Below are 16,786 nucleotides of genomic sequence, written 5' to 3'. Positions count from 1 at the left end.
TCTTTTATTATAGTGTATGTAAATTAAAAACTGTTTCATTTGTTCTTCTTAATAATTGTCCATCCAGTGAACCATAAGTACCCTGCAATAAGTGGTTGGTATATAAAAAATATGATTCATTTTTTTGCTTGAAAATTAATTAATGTGTATTTTCAGAATTTATTGCCAATGAATGAGCTTGATGATCATCAGGAGAATGCACATAGCTGAATATTCAGATTTTAAATGTGAAATTCTAACTTATTGTTTTCTTTCCTGAATGTCCTAATTTAGGTGTTGGTATGTAAAATTTGCACTGTTCTTTGGAATGTTACTGGCCAAGCCATCTACTGCTACTCATTTATAAATACAGTAAACAATGCAGCAGCCCAGATCCAGTCTTGTCAGTTTTAATTGTTATAACAGTTGTGCATAAATGTTATAAAGGCCTGGTCACCCCTCGAACAAGTTTAAATTTCTCAGTTTTAAAAGTATTTGATCACACTACAACAATAATTACACAATTAACACTGAACAATAATGATGGGGGATTATCATGATAACAACCACAGCTGTTAAAACAAAAATTCAATTAATGCAAAAGGTGAGTGATTTTACAATGGGAGACAAAATCATGTGGGAGACAAAATTGTGACAAATGTGACAACAAAACATGCTGTATGACAAAACCAAGCTCAAGGGCATTAGGGGATTTTTACACTGATGGGAATTTCTTGGAAATGAGTGGTGCCTAGAGGAGTAACTGGTTCGCAAATCACATTACATGGTAATGTGGTACTTTGCTCATTTTTCAGTGTGTGTGGTAAAGGAGCTAATTGACGAGTGTGTTCAATGATAAATTGTTCTTGCTCAAACTTTGCAATATACTACCATTATTCTACCTGAAATTACAATGAACAACATATGTATGTACCATATAATTAACCTTTGTTTACATGCAATTGCACAGTACCTATATGGGCAGTTCCAATTATTTTTGTTGTGCTTACACAGATGCAATAGTAGTTGTAAATTTAACCCTGATTATCTTGTAGATTTGGGTAATTTAATACATATTGTTACACAGCAATTGTTGCAGTTCAGGAATGTGTCCTTGCTGTTTTTGATATGCAGATGAACCTTGTTTCAACTGAACTGGACTAAACTTGTTTGGTCCCATTGAACCCATTTGAACCAAAACTTGTTACACAGGGATACTTATCACGTAATCCCGGCCCTTATTACACAGCCCTTGTTCCACAGGTGTCCTTAAGCATTAGACCTCTTTCTTGTTACTGTCCTTGTTACACTTTTGTACTCACAACTACAAATCACCATAATTACATGATACTTGCATAGGTTTCTCCACTATAGTTCCAATGGAATAAGCGCATTGTATTGCAAAGTTGGGGCTTGTTCTTTGGTGAGGCCATAACAGTAATATTGGATGGATTTACTGTAAGTAAATACATCCTGGAGGGGCAGGACTGGTCAGCTCAACCCTGGCAAGGAATGGGGGAAGAGCACCCGGGTACCCATGCAAGGAAATAAAGCAAGACCATCTTGGGGAGTATGGAACATATTGGTGGGGAAGGTATCCCCATCCAGAAAAGGGAAGCAAGTGTTGACTCACGAGGGTGGTGTGTGTGTGTGTTTGTGTGTGTGTGTGAGAGAGAGAGAGACACTGGAGAACAGAGTAGTAGTGTCTAGAAAGAAAAAAGATACGTGGGGCCAGCAACAGACTCTTGAACTTTATTTTTCAATTTTTATGGGGTCTCTGTCCTGGGGGCACAGTGCAGGCCAGACTACCAGCCATAACTATCGCGTTTGTGTGTGTGTGTGTGTGTGTGTGTGTGCGTGTGTGTGTGTGTGTGTGTATGGAGGGATTACTCACCTTATACCTCTCCTGGTTATTTTGAGAATTTAGCTAAGCTTTAGCCTATGGTGGTTGACCATGGGTAAGACTAAAATGTGTTGTGCTGTGTGCCATGCTTACTGTAGGGGGGCATCTCAGAGCTGGGCTGGAGTAACCCACAAAAGCAAAAAAATGTGACATTGTGGAGACGCAGATTGTGGCATTATTGACAAACAAGAACATTAAAAACACACAATGTACAATGCAATGGCAGTGCTTTGAAGACGCTTTGTAAGAATGGTATACTGTACTCCACCCTGTAACGCTACATATGTAATCGTATACTTATGAATCAAGAATTACACATAGTAAGCAATTAAACAATAATATATTTGTTTTAATAATATTGTCTAATCAATTACATAAATATCAACATACATGAGGTGACCCTGTGGTGACACAGTGTTGTAATCAAGCTGTTTGCACAACATGTTTTAAGTCTCATAAATAAATGTACCATTCTGAAGAAATTAAACGTCTTTTGTGGGTGTTATCTTATTTTAACAGTAGACGTGTTAGCCACATTATCATCAACCAATTTCATTTTTAACAGGTTTAGTTCTTTTGCTTTTGAGTCCAAGAACATTCTTAATGACCAAGGCCATTCTGAAAATGTCATAACCTTCGTAAATTAGAATCTCTATCACATACACCACCACTGGAAAAAATTGATACAGTCCTTCCTTAAATTATCCACAGCTAAGGACAACCTGCATTTGGAATTCAATTTTGCCAATACTGTCATCAACAAAATGATGCTCCAACACTTCTGAAATGTTCTGAAATGTTGCCATTTACTCAACTTAAGTTACTAAGGCAACATTTCAAAAGAGCATTGGTTTTGTTTATCAACATCTGCATGTGCTGCCAGTCTGAGTTAAGTAACAATTATGTACATCAATACTTTTTTGATGAAACATTTACCAAATGTGTCAGTGAGTGGTGAGGAAGCTGCAGGGCAAGGACAGGGCACTGCAGGGCTACACCAGGGGAAAATCTAGGCATCAAGGTTGGTGGTGTGAGGGAGATAAAAAGAGGTATGTTTTATTCTTGGGAAGAGATGCAGCAAGAGGAACTGGTGAGTAGCAAGCGGTCAAGTTACATATTTTAAATTGCAGAAGTCAGCTTTGTTTGTGTTTGTTTTACTTTCTTTGTGAGGTGAATGTGTTTATTGGGGATGATGACAGCACACCTGAGAGTGGCATGCCTGGTGATGAGGGTGAGGCAGCTCCAGAGGGAGGAACCTGTGGCTAGAATGAGACATGGAGGGTTAAATGATGACAGAAACCACTATCAGCACCCAGAATGGAGCACAATGGTGTGGTTTAGGAGGGCTCTGCCATACGGTACAAGATGTGCTCCAGCGAAGGGCTGAATTACATGCGAGTGTTTGAAGGTTGGGACTATAGACCCAGAAGAGTGGTACAGGACGATGCTACACTCCCCTTATTTTTCTGCTGTTGAGGTGGTGTGTGCATGAGTGGGGGTGTGTGGGATCCCTGAATGCAGTGCTTTGCCCCTCCTGTAGGGGGCAGTGGTGGAAAGGGGAGCCATGTAGTAGTGTGGAAAGGTAGCTTTTTGGGGGGAAACTTTGAGTGTGGAAATCCTTTGCTTGGAGCCCTGCATAGTTATACACACACAGCAGTGACACAAGGCAGAGGGGAAGGCAAAAATGCAGTAACCATATGGCAAATGTACACTGTGCAACGGGATTTGATCATTTCATGTGAACGCAAACAGCAAAAATGAGACCTGGTGTGAAGTCCAGTCCAGTGCCTACCTGACAGTATGAGAGGGCATGTTTGATAAAAAATAATGCTAAATTATGAGAGAAGTGGAAGAGGATCATCTGATAAACACTAGTATTTAATTTACAGTGTTGATAACACAGATCTCACTCATTTTTAGGGTTAAACATCTTAATTGATTAGTCCCTAACCATTTATTATGAAAGTGTCAGGGGCTCAGGCAGGGACTCAGGCGCAGACAAGAAGGCACGATGAACAAGGCGAGTTTATTGTATCCAAAACGGTATCCGAAAAAGAGGTCAGAACAGGCAAAGTCAAAAACCAGGGAAAACACGGCGAACAACAACCAGAAAACAGATACAAAATCGAGGTCAAGAGGAACAAGCAGGGTCACAAAAACAGGCAGGAAAAACAGAACAAAGAACGGCTGGTAGCGAAACAGGAGGACTGAGATGAACTAGCAAAAGAGCACGCAACAAACAGGGACTATATAGGTTGAGTCAGATGAGGGGATGAGATGCAGGTGTGCAGGCAGGCAGGTGATCAGGCACAGGTGGGCAGAGACAGGGCGGAGAACAGGGCAGGGCTGGAACACAGGGGAAAACAGTAAACATGAGCACATGGACAGCGAAAACAACAAAGCCGGCTAAGAAGCCGCCATACTGACAGAAAGAGACAAGAACAACAAAAAGAGAGATATTTGCATAGTTTGTAACATTGTCTTTATTGCCTAATTGAGTCCAGGCTCTGCAAGAACAAAATAAACAATTTGGCAAATGGTCTTTATTTGTCATTTGCTGAAATAGAACAAAGATGGTCTGTCACCACAATCAGAGAGAATATGTGGGCAAACAAATGAGCGAATGAGGGAATAAAGGAATCTGAGGACAAGGCCATTGGTGATAACCAAGTATCAAATTCCTCTCGGACATCTCTTGTGAGAAACACTTCCTCCTGTCAAAAAATCAAAACTGAAATCCTAGGAGTTTGGTCGTTATCTCACTTTAAGTGTTTTCCTCTCCATTGACGCCCATTATAAGGAAAAAGCTTAACGTGGCTTAATGTCCCTGTAGCGAAGGGCGAGAGCAGTCACCCCACCCGGCCTCGAACCCGGGTCTACCAAACATGCAAATTTGACCGCGATGCCAAAGAGCCAGGCTCATTGGAATGGCAGTCAGAGCGCATACTCAACCGTAGTGACGGCACTCCGTCACACTGCCCTCCCCTTCGGGAAGCACGCCCATGCGCTTCATGCATGTTTGGTACCCCATAGACCCGGGTTCGAGGCCGGGTGGGGTGGCTGCTCTCGCCCTTTTCTACAAATGGTGTCAGCAGTGGGATGGCTTGCCACGAGGCCATCAGAGGCGTGCCCGGTGTGTGAGCCGTATGAGGGACCCCCAGGTTCAGCTGACCCCGGTGTGTGAGGGACCCCAGAGATGGGTGAAGCACAGTGTGAGGGACCCCAGATATGGGTGAAGCACAACTGCTGCAGGTGTGGTGAAAACTCAGGCGACTCAGAGCGTGGGCGTGGCTGAACAGGGAGCTGGCTGGAGGCGGGTCTGACATATAAAAGGAGACTTTCAACTGAGGTACATATAAAAATATGCATACAGTGAAAAATACTGTCATTTCATTGACATATTCTGGAGTGTGATATTCTGGAGTGCTGTTGTGTGAGTTTTACATTTCCTGTGGCTAGCCTAAGAATTGTTATTAGACACAGTGTAGACATTTCCATTTTGTCTGGTATTCCAAAACATATTCTTGTTTGTTTTCCAAGACTAAAGTGGCCTATTGAAAAACATCAATTATGAATGTTATTTCTCCTTTCAGTTATCAAAAAATGTGAAATGTTGGGCATTTTTATTTGCATATGTAATGTAGCATGAAATTTACACAGAAAAAGCTTATTACCAAATTATTTGCAATGACAGGTTATCTCCAGGTAGACACAAGGTCATTGCATTTCTTTTTAAAAGCCAACCACGTTAGAAATAATGTTACCTTTCAAATGGTGTTGTAACAGTAATTGTAAAGCATGTGCAAAAAAGCAAACAACTATAGACAAACATAAAAGTGACATTTTGAAATTGTTAGTGGTTGTTTTATTTTTTTCAATTGCTGATCTGTTAATGAGGATGCCTCATCCATTATTTTTGTAGAACCTTGTTGTTTAAACTAATCCTCATCAAAGTTGTTTATTTTTTATCATACAGTTAGTACTCCTGCCTTGGATTTACTTTTGTTTTGTTTTATTTTGTTTTTGTGAATGGCCATTTATTTTCTAAATTTAATTGACACTCTTTTTCTCACAATTATCTATATATTTATTCTATCTTGAAAACATGATAGTTTGCCTCACTTTCATGCATTAGAGTTTAAAATGTTGCAGACTCACTCTAGCAGCCTGTCTGTATGAAATAACAGAAGTAGCAATGGACAAATAGACCTTGACAAGTTCATATGCAAAGATTTCAGTAATTTCACAGCTGGGCAGTCTAGTCTTCTGGCTCCAATGTATACTGTTTAAATGAAACCATTAACAACAGATTATATTCTTTACTCCTCTGCCGCTTTCATGACCACAGTGACCAATGAGCAATGTGAATTTACTCAGCTTCTTAAAGAAACTCACTGGTTCACTTAAACTACCCATCATGCTGCTTTGTCTTCGGGTTTTAGTGATAACATTCATCTTACTTCAGTTCTCTTTTCAAAGTTAAAACGTTTTCAAAGTTTTGGTTAAAAGAATCAGTAAAAAGTTAAAATGCTGTGTAAGAATCACAAACTATAATACTAGTGTAGATTTTTTTAAGTTGACATGTGAAACATGTTGAACACAGCACCATAGTTGTTAAATTGACTGTCCCCCTATGCCTCCAAAAGAATCAAAACATGCTTAAAATAATATCTCACTCATTTTCTGGCTGTTTGCAAAAGAAAACAATTCATTATCCATCCATTTGAACACGGTTTGAAAGTCCATCTGAAAGTATTAACTATTTTGCCTGAATAAAAAATTAACATTTGTCAAATAATTTCAATTTTAAATTATGGGAGATACCCTCTTGCATGCTTCTAGATTACCATGGGCACATGGTAGCAGACTGCATTACCTGCTTGCATGGATTAAGATGAACTACAATGTACCAAATAACAGAATTCATACCAAGGACATACTGTTGGCTGTCCCCAGTGTTTCACCTGCTTATCTATTTATTCATTTGTATGGTGCCTTCTGTGTATCCCCCTGCCATTCAGTTAATCTGTTTCATTTTAATCCCTGTTCCACCAGCCAATTATACCTCGTGGATAGGTGCCAGAATACAAAAAAAATGTTTTGCTAATTCCCCATCTCTTGTCCATGTCCAAACCCGTTCATGCACCACTGAACCAATTGTAACGTGTCCTTGAACGGATGTCTGCACAGGTGTACTGCTTACTCAACTCCAGTTGCCCTGGCAAAATGAAAACAGTAATTAACACGAGTGCTGCCTGTAATCAAATATTTACATTGTTATCCCTGACCTCTAGGTAGATTCTGATGGAATGGCAAGCATGGCAGAGACAGACTTAACTTTGAGTTCATATTTGATTTGAAGAGAGGCAGGAGGACTGAAAAATATGCAATGAGCCATTGTTTATATCCAAGTGCCCTTTATTCATTGTGTTGCTAGGCAGCGATCAAAGTGCAGCGCCCTCTAATATTTTGTGTGCTGTTTTTAGACTGGATATGAGAGGCATTCCTTTTTCCAGTTTGTAGAAAAGGCAGAGAAAAAAACTCTATCTTGTTTTACTATCTTGTAAAAAATGAGGTCCTCTTTAGCTTGTACCACACTCTGTACCACACACAAACCACTGGATTCAGCTGAAACCTTTGTCTTTGCCACCTTAAGGGAAACTTCTGTTTAATGCAAAATCTTCCCATATTCATCCACAACTTTGATTCAGTCAAAGTCACCAAGTTGTTTTATGAAAAAAGACTGTCACTGTTGTAACACTGGACATAATTAATCTTGGTGGAGGAGGTGTAACCAAATAGCTGTTTTGATGGGAGAATCAAGTTGCAACCAAAATCACATTTTCAGCACCAGAAATGTCTGTCTTGAGATTTTCAGTTGTCCCAATGCAAGTATCTTGGCATAGGGTACAACAGCAGCCCTTACTTTTGTTTTCTCACCATAATTCTACCACATAGGACAAGGTCAACTAAATTGTGTGTTGCAGTGGACCCTAATTTTGTAACAACAACATTGTTGGTAATGAGACAGGCAAAGTCCAGTGAAAATAAACATAGAAAAATGAGTTTGTATTTGACCTATATTGAATTTTACATTTAAATTTTACACTTTTTAAATTTTACAATTTTGAACATTTGTTTTCCTTAAACACAGCATAATATTTTCTCATCATCTGAAACTTAGAGTCAAAAACAACAAGACAAATTCATTATTGAATGTTCAACTTAACAGTGTATTTTAGCTATCCTAACACGCTGGTTGGTCATATGTGCATACACACTTACATTAATATCTGCTAATAAAGTTCCCAGTCATAGGGTGTTCTATAATATCAAATCACCATGTGTATGTGTGTTGCTGAAATTAATGACTTGGTGGTAAAATCTCAGGTTTTCTCACAAAACAATGCTTAGCTACCAAATACAAAACGAAATAATTGCACTGTAATACTTTATAATACTATTTGACAACACCCTCCATGGTTTAAAAAACAGTAGATGGCTCCAGACAGCACACAGGTCTGTGATATAGCTGACACAGAATAGTCAGAATGGTGATATACTGTATGATGCCAGCTCTACAACCCTGATTATGATGAAAACAATCGGTGGTCTTGCCACATATTTGTTCCAGCTCCAGACAAGGTGAGTCATGGAATCTCAAAACCATGAGCCCTAAAGTGGTGGCAACACTTTATGTATCTAGTACATCATCCAGTGGTTCAGCACCCCTTTGTTACTTTTGAGTCTGTTGTCTCAATACGCATCCATTTTAAGAGATAACTTATGCACCTGCATACACTGTAAGTCTAAATCCCAAAAACTGACAAACATACAAATGGGGCATGCCAAAACCAAAAAACTCTGAATTGGCCCCTATGTGATAAAGCCACAAAGGAATTTCAGGTAAATGTTCATCCTGTTTATGTCTCTACATTGGAGGTTCAACTTGATATTCCTAACATAAATGGCTTTTTAGTCAAATCATGGTAAATACTGAGTACACTCTTGTTTACACTCTTGTCCACTTAGCTCATTATTTTCCCCTCCCTCATGTGGAAATCAATATTTTCAGCTCTTCTACAATTAGTTGCATGTAAATGAGTTATAGATTAGCAAGATTTATTCAGCTCTTTCCTCTACCTTGTGCCTCCAAAGGAAAAGGCCAGGGAAGGTAAAACCATGGCTAGTGCTCATGTGTTGAGGAAAGTTTTAAATGAGCAATGATAGATGGATAATTATATGTGTTTTTTTCAATTGGTTGGAGCCCCTGACTGTCCGGGGCCATTTTAGTAGAAATTTGTGAAACAGCAGGTGAACATTGAGTTACACAGTATACTGTGTAAAGAAAATAATGATAAAAACTCTTGCGAAAATCCTCATGCACAGCTAAGGACAAAAATAAAAGATTCTGATCAGATTTAAGAGTGGTCTGTTCCCTAAATCATGAACATCATTTCTGATGATGACAAATGTCACTAAAACAATTTTCTGCAGCACAAAGGCAAAAAACATATTGCACAAAGATGAAGCTAACTATATCGAAAGAGCAGGCTCTACAAGGACCAGATAGGTACAGTTATTTCTATGAACCCTTTTTGGTAACTCTCTGAAAAATGCTTTCAATACCTCTCCCTTATTTTTTTCATTTCTTTCCTTTTGTTCACATCAAGGTTGAATATGCTATGTGTTCTTCATAAAATAAAGAATTCTGTTGGGGAGGATATAATAGGTAGATGTCAGAGATCAGCACTGAACATGCCCTCTAATTTTAATTGAAACTGCTACTAGAGAGTAAGCATACCTGAGTAATTTATTTTTCTTCTTTCTGAGGTTTTGAATCCCCAGGGCATACAGAATACACAGAATGAGGTAATCACTTCAGTCTTTATTCTTTTTGTAATATTAAAATTTAATGTTACAAAAAAAAAAAACTGCATTAAAATATGCAGGAGGCACCAACAACAGTGTCAATACGTCAACCTACGTATTATAGCTGGGATTGCCCTGCAGCTATACAGCCTGAACCATTTCCTCTGTCTAAACAGCAGAGTTGTAGATATGTGGCGCTCACTGATCATACAAAGGCAATCGTAAGCAAAAGCAATCCGTATGTGACATTCCGCTGAAACAATCATGGCATTTTCTGAGACTGATGCACGCAGCACTCATGCCCTTAAATGAAAAATTTTTAAAAGGCCCCACACCACATGGACATTTTAAATTATTCTATTCCCAGCATGTCACCTCAATGCATCTCCTTAGTGGCTCAACCCGCTCTTATGTCAATCTCTCAAAAGCCTGAGAGGTGCTGAATGCTTTTAAGTTACAAGAACTCAGGAACTTGGATACAGAGACTTGGTGGGCTTTTATGTTGTTTCTTTGATGAAGTATAGGTGTCAAAAATGCCTTTAAAAAGTAGTTTTCTCAAAATTCACATAAGCTGAAACAGAACAATTAATCTGGAGAAAACAGCATTCAACAAGAATAACAGTATGTTAAGTGTAAGAAAAAAAACACAAACATATTGGGGTGACTATAGGGTGATATAGCTCACTAAAACATTAGTATCATCTCATTTACTTGTAGTTAGCTAGCAAGCTAAGTGGAAAAATAAACCAGCTCAACAGATTTTCACTTTGAATATAAATATGTAATTAAATGAAAATGGATGTTTTCCCTTCCTCTTCCACAGAGCAACAGGTTCAATCTTTACTTCTTCAGTAATTTACATTTGTGGAAATTCATGTATTGATTGTTCACATGCTGCTGTGCCAGGCTGCTTTCAACTTCATTTCCATGGAAATAAACTACTCATTCCAAACTTAATGTGACAACACTTGGACCACACATCAATTACTAGATGGTTAAATACATTTGCTTATAACCCCAACTCACATACATCTAGCTGTGAATAGAAATGGCCTTGTAAGTGTGGCCAGGTTACATAGCATCTGGATGCATATGAGACATTCTGAAAAGGTATTGCAGAAAATAATGAATTTGTCTTGAAAACTCCAAAACCTACCAATGCAAGTTCTGTTAACAAAAAAGTCAATCCTGCTATTTATTGCACTAAAGAGGTGGCATTACCCACTGCTGGTATAAAATGGAAGCCAAAAACAGGAAGCACCCCAATTTATGACCCAAACTGCCCACTCTGCTTGTTATAAGAAGGTATTTTCCTGAACTTGAAATTCGGTGGTATTGTGTCCAAAACAGCATCCTCTGTACAGTTACTACAGATATATTGTGATTTTGTGTTATTGTTTAGAATGTGGGTTTTTATTTCCTCTCTGTGTTTTCAGTTCTGTCCTGAACCAGTCTGTTCATCACTATTCTGAGACCTGTGGCATTCGTGAGATTAGACCACAGTGGCACTAGTTCAACACTCTGCAAAATGGCTCTGCAAAGAACAGCAAATTGAGCAGAGGAAAATGAGAACAGAAAATGGTTTCCTTCCACCGAGATCTGAAAAGCTTTGGCTTATATAAGTTATACATTTATATGAAAAGGAAGGGGAGCAACTTGACACCCTGTCTAAGAGAGAAGAGACTGAATAAAGAATGTATTCTTTGATATGTGGCAAGAATCTTCCTACAGTGTTTTGTCTGTGAACCTTCACATATGGCATCTAGTGTATCCTTTATCCATCTGTCCTCTGAAAACAAGCTTGTTTATCTATTGCTTTAGTATAACACTTTTAACACAAATAGCTAAATTATGCTTAATTAAAAAAATATTGTTGATGCATTCTCCAACATTAATAAATGTTTGTCAATGTGTTCCTAAAAAGGCACCAACGGTGGCAGTTCTGAGAAACTTTCACTCAAGAGTACACGCTGTTGCCATGGCATATGTGGCCATCTCAATTCTATGCTATGGATTGTCTCAATCTGACAACATTTGCTGCTCCTTCATACACATACATTATATTAACATGAACTGATTGGTAGTTATGTATATTGTAATTATTAATGCTTTACATGAGACAGACCACACACTGGTCTGGATAAAAAGTGATCTGAACCATTGTTTTAAAACTGATGGCCATGTTCAAGTACATATAGGAGTACTTTTACAATAAATGATTTCTGCATTTACAATTAACTACACAGAGTGGTTATTGATAAGACTATTTTTTCTAACCACCGAGGGAGCAAATGACTTTATGCAACAAAACAAAATTAGCTTATGAATAACACAATTTAATTTCTAAACAAATCACTGAAAAACATTAATTAATTTACCTGAAAGTTCTCTGGAATGTTTCACCAAATGAGTTTTAAAATTTTAAAATGAAATTTACTCTTCCATTCCATGCATTTAATTAGGCCTCCTTCAAGACTGGCCTGCTTCCAAAAAAAGGGGCTTTAATGCTTTAATTACATTGTTTGCGTTGATTGTCAGACCTTTTGTCTTGATAAAGACAAAGCTCAAACATCCCTCACAATCTGAAAGAAATTGGGCTTTTGTGAAATTGTTTTATTTCTCTAGAGTTCAGCTAGGTTCACAGACATCCAATTAACTGATAACATCATAATGACAATTTGTGATATTACAGCAGTGTCATTTTCCTTGCACCTCAACACAATAAAAGTCATCATCCACGACAGACAATCCTGAAATATCACCCAGTTCATACCTACTCAAAAAAGCATAGCAGAGTTCTGTGTTATGTCTTTCAGTCCCTGGAGTAGACTGTTGTCAAACAATATCAGGACAGCTGTACTGACAAATTTCCTCTCATCATTAAATACTATGTCTCAGGTCCCTGGTGTTCAGATGTTAACTCAGATGTGCTTGAGGTTTTTATTAAAACACAGAATCCATTGCCTGAGCTGGAAGTATGGAAATCCAGAGACTGAGCTATTTATAGGCAGGGTTGGGAGGGTTGCTTTTAATATATATTCCACTACAGATTACAGAATACTTGCCCTAAAATGTAATTTGTAACATATTCTGTTAGATTACTCAAGGTAAGTAACGTAATCTAAATACTTTGGATTACTTCCTGAACACTGTGTTTTTAATTTTTAAAAGTATGTAAGTAAAGGTGTGAATGTAGCATATAGGCCTACTGGTTGATTCTCACAAAGTATATCCAAGTGAAGTCAAAATCTAAATAGCTAAACTTGAGTGATTTTTTTTACTGCAATACATAAAATACAGTCTGGTTCTGAACGGTTGTTTTTAGAATGTTCACTTAGCATTGTTGTGGATAACATTTTGGCACCCCCATGATAAGTCTATGGGCATTTCATTGCAGTTTCCTCAGAACTGTAAATGTTAATTCAAAAACTGTACACAGAGCCGGACGGCCCTATACGCCCTATACGCTCACTACGCATGTTGCGTAGGGCCCCGCAAATTATGGGTCCTGCCTCCCCCTTGTGTCAAAGCAGGTGTCAATGTTTACAACTTTGATGAGAGGATGAAGCGGAACTATCCTCCTGAGGGCTGTACTACAAAGCAAGGTAACTGGCTTATCCAGGTAACTTCAGGAGTAACTTTGTGACGTCAGGTGTAACTTCTAGATTAACCCGTACTACGAAAGGTGGATAAGTCTTACCCGAGGTATGTTGTCATGGCAATTTACGCTGCATCTCTAAACTGCTCCGAGCAGGTTATCTTCGTGGTTAACTCGATGTTACCCTATGTAAGCACCACCCCTTCTGCCTACAATCTTGTCGAGAAAAATGCAGGCACATTTGGAAGACCCAGTCAACATTGGCGCACGGATTGTGAGAGGCTCACTCCGCAGGGTGAGGGTGTTTAGAGACTGTCAGAATCCTCTAGCTTACCCGGATAATGTTCTCTATGAAAGATATCGATTCTCATCTGAGGGAATTCAGTATCTTTGCTGGCTTCTAGGGCCAGACGTCTCCAATGGCACGTGCCGGAATAAAGCCCTCACTGTTGAACAGACAGTGTGCCATTCCTTGTGATATTTTGCCATCGGACACTTCATATAGCTATTCCATCAGTGATGCTGAACATCTGAGCAAGAATACTGTATGCTGTGCAGTTCACAAGGTGGTACTTGCTCTCACTAAACTGCTGGATGCCTTTGTTGTGTTCCCTGGCCGTTTAAGCATTCTAAAGATCAAAGAGGCTTTTTAAGCGATCAGAGGTAATTTGCAATATAAAAACACTTGGTCTATTTTTAAAATGCATATGTTAGGCCTATATATAGAACTATTTTTTTTTCCATAGGAATCCCAAGGGTGATTGGTGCGATTGACTGTACACATATCCCCATTAGAGCGCCTCTGGGAGAACATGAGCGGGATTATGTGAACAGGAAGTCATTTCACAGCATCAATGTTCAGGTATTTGGTCATATCGTATTTGATCTGACATGTAGGCTAGCCTATATTATTTTGTCATTAAAACTTCTACTTATATTCAAGACAAAGACACGTTAGGTGGTGATTTTCTTACAATGGTAGTATGTTAAATGGCCTGAAATCCTTTGTCAGATGACATGTGATCCCCATTTAATGGTGACCAGTCTGGAGGCTAGGCGGCCTGGGTCGGTGCATGATTCATGCATTTTTCGGGAATACACTCTTGGTCAGAGATTTGAACAAGGTAAGACAACCACCACTCTGTATTTCACACATCATGCTGTATTGTGACAATTTCTTTCTATCGTTCAAAGGGCCTTTTGATGGCCTGCTGCTTGGGGATCGAGGCTACCCATATCTGTGTCACCTGATGACCCCCTATCCTGACCCACAAACAAGGGAACAAATAAATTATAACGTGGCTCACAGCAACACAAGGGTCAAGATAGAGATGACATTTGGGGGTCATCAAAGCATGCTTTGCTTGCCTGCAAGGGTTGCGGGTGCGTCCGGAGCGGGCATTTGAGATGGTGGCAGCATGTGTGGTGCTCCATAACATTGCCACTATTAGAAAAGAGAGAGAACCACGCCAGCTGCCGATGCCTCCAGATGTAGTGGACCCAGTGACATTGGATCACCCAACAGGAAGAGCCATCAGAGAGCCCATCACAAATCAGTTTTTCCACTAATAAAAAAGACACATGAAATTTACATTTATTTATTTAGCAGATGCTTTTATCCAATTATTAAGCTTCTCATAGTTTTCAGTTAGAATTTATTACTTAGCACTATATTTTTAATGTTAAGTCGCTGTTTCCTCAAAGCTAAAATTAGCTAGAATTTTTCCAATCTAATCGCACTGGTTTTAGCATATGTGCTAAACGGCTAATCACACCAGTGTGACCTTATGCGCGAAAGGGTTCATGTGCTATCTTGCAGTGCATCTCTCTCTAGTCTGTCTGTCTTGTTAACCTAGCTGGGCAGTGCAACTCTTGGTCTGTGTGTGTCTTGCTTGCCTGCCAGCCACTTCCAGGGCTGTGTTCTGTGACTTTGCGCCTGACAAAAATGAGAGTGAAATACAACTATTTATTACGTTTGATAAACACCAACGGGCAACGGTGTTTATAAACTGCAGCTCGGAAAAGATAACCACGTCCCGTGTGAACATGCGCATGCACGAAATGAAACTCTTACTTTCCAGCAGCAACCTCTAGTCCAGACAATATATGGGCGTGATGGCACTCCTCATAGGCACACATCATTTTAAAACAAGACAATGATTATCTAGTCTCTCAGTCAAGTTTTAATTACAACTCTGGACTAATGCAAGATGAAAAGCAATGGATTGATATTGACAATTGATTATATATTGAATTTAAAATATTGATTAGCTGGGCATACTGGGCAATATGGATGCACATCTCTTAGTAAATAATAACTATCAAGTATTCAGCCAAGCCATAGTATACATAGTATTTTATATTTGAAAATGTATAAAAGGAAGCCAAAGAGCAGGGCCAAAGCTCAGTGTTATATTTTATTATTTTCAACAATTTCGTATTTATGTTAATGTTAATATTCACTTATCTTAAGATTCTATAGAAAATATTCTATTCAAAAAATACAATTTGTTTATACCTCATTCTGTTCTGTATAGGTCTACTAATTCTTAGACAGATGGAGCAAACTGTTTTAAAGGAGGGAGGTTTGTAGTGGGACCACTGGGGTGTCAGGTGTGACTGTGTGGCGATGGAAACTGGTTTACATGGCTCATGGGTCAGGTAGGAGGGCCCCTTAGCAGAATTTTGCTTAGGGCCCCAGGGAGGTCAGGACCGGCTCTGGCTGTACATTACACGAAAACATGAGTTAGAGAAGGCACAAGCCACCCTAAATACACTGTGAGTGAGAAAGGGGTAGCTTAACAATTTAATGTATAATATGCGTAGTGTAAAATTGTTGGAGTAATCGCAGTTTTATACATGTAAAATTTCACTTGTTTTGTCACTGTATCTACTCGTTAGCTAGTAAGCTAGCCTACTAGCTAGCTGTATTGCAGTGCAGCCAAACTGTGTTAGATAGCTAGCTAGTGATCAATATTAGCTTAAATAATGAAAAAGAGAACTTACTTCAAGATGCTTCTTCAGGTTACAGGTCGACTCTTTTGAAACGGATAGCAGTTTGGTTGCTGGCAAACACAGCTTGTACTGTACTGTTGTGTTGCGACCTTTGCCAAATTTGAAAGTAAAATGGTCCCGGTATTTCCATGACATAAACACGTTGCGCTGGTTGCTTTCTGTCTCACTCTCTGTTCTACTGTCTTGTGAGTCAGGCAGTCTGCTCACTTTTTTCTTTTTTTTTTCGTGAGGGGCATATGGAGCTACCAGTCATTGGACAGATTTTCTAACTGAATAAACATTAAATGAAAAAAAATAAATGAAATTAAATGGAAAAAATCCAATGTAATCCCTTCAGTAATCTAAATATTTTTAAAATGTAACTGTAATTTGATTACCATCAATTTGAATGGTAACTGTAAAGGAATACAGTTACTCAT

General features: G+C 38.8%; 1 pseudogene; it reads left to right on the top strand.

Moving 5' to 3' along the window:
• The first annotated feature begins 13,581 nt into the window (after positions 1–13,581).
• Positions 13,582–14,921, top strand: LOC118774081 (annotated as a pseudogene).
• Positions 14,922–16,786: the final 1,865 nt, after the last annotated feature.

This window comes from Megalops cyprinoides, chromosome 3 (assembly GCF_013368585.1).
Source record: "Megalops cyprinoides isolate fMegCyp1 chromosome 3, fMegCyp1.pri, whole genome shotgun sequence".
In the NCBI taxonomy this organism is placed as follows: Eukaryota; Metazoa; Chordata; class Actinopteri; order Elopiformes; family Megalopidae; genus Megalops; species Megalops cyprinoides.
This window is presented reverse-complemented; position numbering and strand designations above follow the sequence as displayed.